A 3740-nucleotide genomic window follows, 5' to 3' on the forward strand; every position below is an offset into this window, starting at 1 on the left:
GTATGTATGTACAAGGCAGTATTTGAGTAATTTCAGTAAAATACTATAATTTAGAAATTTCGAGAGGAAATATTTAAGAATTTGTGAATTGGAAAGCCTGTATAAATATCTGAAGAATATTACGTAAAATATAAAAAAAAGATGTACTTTTATCTTGTATCTTGCATACATGTATGGACGAGTCTGGAAAATATGTAAGCAACAGAATGTGTATGCACAAATGGAAATAAGAATTTAATGCGAAAGAAGAGTTGGGTGACAAAGCCATACATACATGTGTGAGTATGTGTGTGTGTGTGTGTGTGTGTGTGTGTGTGTGTGTGTGTGTGTGTGTATGCGTGCGCTCGTGTATGTGTGCGTGTATGAATCAATATATATTTATGCAGATATGCATGTACATACACTTTTTTATATACACACACACACACACTCATATACACATACATGTTTATATATACATACATGTTTATATATACATATATGGAGGTGCCCCAGCATGGCCACAGCTCATGAGCTGAAACTAGATAAAATGAAAAAAAAATGAATATATATTCATTTTTTTTATACACATATATATACTTACACACACAAATACACGCACACACATATACATAAACACACATGTATATCATATAGTAAATTGTACTACACACACAGGGACAAATATGTGTGTGTTTGTGTGTGTGTCTGTGTGAGTGAGTGTATTTGTGTGAGTGTGTGTGTCTTTGTGTGTGTGTGTGTATGTGTGTGCGTGTTTGTGTGTGTGTGTGTGTGTGTGTGTGTGTGTGTGTGTACTCTAGTGAATTGGTTTCTCTGTATATCGGGAGATGTTGACATATTCAGCTTGCCATTATCATATAGCTATCTACGCCTGTCACCAGACTCCGGATTCATTTCGATATAATCATCGATTTGTCCTTTAGGCACAACTGTAATACTTAAAGATGATTTCAGTCAAGGGATTTGATTCTTCAGAACCATTTTGTACAATACCATTCCATCACCTAAGACAAGTCATGATATTCTAGATATCAAATATCCATATATTTGTGGCCTCGAGAAGAAAGACATGTCAACCTGTCGTCTGCTTTTCCTTCACATGTCTCTAATTCGTCTTCTTCATTGTTAACCTGTCATCACTGTTGGTTAACGTTTCTTTGTTTTCTTTTTCCTAAGGGATGATCACCGTACGTATCCTTCAAAAGTTTTTTCGGATTTTCACTGTTGATGTTTGGCAACTTGTATCTTCATGTTATATTACCAATTTGATACGTCTTGTCTAATCTCTGCCGAATTATTTGTTCTTTATTTTCATATATAACACACAAACATTAATTATTTATTCTCCATTTTACAGGTCTTTCATAATGAGTTGTGAAAATATTGCAATTAAAGCCATTTTATGTTACCTGCACAAAAAAGAAATAAGTGCGAGAGCAGCAGGAAAAGAAATTAATGATGCAGAAGGCTCAGAAACTATCAGCAAACGTGTGACGCAAAATTGATTCATAAGTTTCAAGGAAGGTGTCACTAGCTTCGAAGACAAACCGAGGGCAGGGGAACCGTCTGCTGTGGTAGCTGGGGCTTTGTTCGAAATGGTTGAACAATAGCCAAGCACAAGGACTCCTACATTGTTGGCAGACCTTCGTCTTTCACAAAGTGCCAACATTCGGCACCTGCTTAAGGTTGTCTAGAAGATTCTCGATGACTAGTCGCAATGGTATGTGATTATTTACAAACAGCTGCCAGCAGATCCTCGAGATGCCTGTTTTTTTGCGTCGAATTGTTATTGGGGAAAAGAAATGGATCTATTTTCGTAATCCTAATAAGAGAAAGCAGTGGCTTCCTTCCGGCCAGGTTTCAGAACGTATTGTTAAATAAGGGCGGTTTGAGCAGAAGGTCATGTTGTGTGTTTAGTTGAATTTCGAGGACGTGTTGGACATTAGACTTGTCCCTGCCGGTCATGCTGTGAATGCTAATCTTTATGCTCAATACCTTCAGCGAGTATATGATGCTTTGAAAGCTTGCTACTCGGCGTTGGTCAATTGAAGACACATCCTCCTACAGCATGACAATGCCTCAACAACACACATTGCCAATGTGACCAAGCGCAAACTCGGAGAATTTGAGGGGCTGGAAGTGTTGCCTCTCCCTACGTAAAGACCAAACCTTGCACCATGAGGTCACCACATTTTTCCGAGCCATGGCTCATTTCCGGCACGGATGGACATTCAACAATGCGGAGGGGTTGAAAATGGGTGCAGGGAGTTTTTGCCTCTAAACCAGCCATATAGGATGAGCGCGGAAATGAGATTCAGACACAACAAAAACAACAGAATGTGATGGAATATATTTAGATAAATAACGCTTTTTGGATGAAATTACTTTGAAGTATTTATTAAAACTTGAAATACGAAAAATGTTTCATTCAACCCGGTATAAGCCAGGTCAGGTTGAGTCAAAAGTACTTCCGTATTATCGTCAGCCAATATTTTATCTATTAAAAGATTAGTAAATGAACTGTTTTCTTTTCCTTCTCCATGAGAAAGAGAGAGAGAGAGAGCTATTCTCGCCGGTCAGAGGTCACATCGGCCTCACGAGAATCATAGCTGCTTTCCTAATCCATCAGGATGTGAAATATTGGCTTTCAGTAATAGGAAAGTATCTACACACATACACACAAAAAAGCCCATATATATATATATATCATTATCATCGTTTAATGTCAGTTTGCCTCCCCTACATGGGCTGTAAGACTCGGAGACTCAGCAGGAACCAATGAGCCAGAGGAATGCGTCGAGCTCCAGTGTCTGCTTTGATATGGTTTCTTACGACTGGAAGCTTTTCCTAACACCAACAACTTTACAAAATGTACTGGACGCTTTTTACGTAACTCCAACACGAATGAAGTCACTCGCAAAACACGATAATACTCGCAAGACTATACAAATTGCAGATATCTCATCTGTGCTTTATTCCAGATATATCAATATTTTACATGTGTATGTAAAAGAGATATTCTTATTAAAAGAAAGTATATGCCGTTTCGCATTTAATACACTTTTTAACATTAACATTTTGACATATAAATTTCAGATTCATATTATTTTTACAGTTTTGTTGACTCGAGAGATCTCAGGCAAAAATTCTCATTAATACAAAATAATTTTTTCGCCATTTCCAAGAAATATGTTCCCGGGATTTTGTCAAAATAAATGATAAATGTGAAATGTAGAGAGAGAGAAAAATTTCTATCCAAGTCAAGGTTGTACAGGAAATAAGCAAACGTATTTGTTTTAACATTCCAAACATTTTCTAAAGATATATGAATTGGATACAAAATTCCAATTGAATTTTCGCATTTATATGTATCCTTCATGTCTGTATACGTGAAGTTTTCTATCTATCTATCTATCTATCTATCTATCTATCTATCTATCTATCTATCTATCTATCTATCTATCTATCTATCTATCTATTTATCTATCTATCTATCTATCTATAAATATAATTAAGGGATCAGCAAATATTTGCTTCACCATATACCGAAGTTCAGAAATAGCAGCTAAAAAAGCTGAGAATCCCACAGATAGCATCACTTCGGTATATGGTGAAGCAAATATTTGCTGATCCCTTAATTATATTTATAAATATATATGAGCTTTTAAATAAGTTCTCCACCAATAATGGTGCTTTCATACCGATGAGCTTGGTAAAAATTGTTAATTGTTAATTGATTT

Source organism: Octopus bimaculoides, chromosome 7 (genome assembly GCF_001194135.2).
Source record: "Octopus bimaculoides isolate UCB-OBI-ISO-001 chromosome 7, ASM119413v2, whole genome shotgun sequence".
NCBI lineage: Eukaryota > Metazoa > Mollusca > Cephalopoda > Octopoda > Octopodidae > Octopus > Octopus bimaculoides.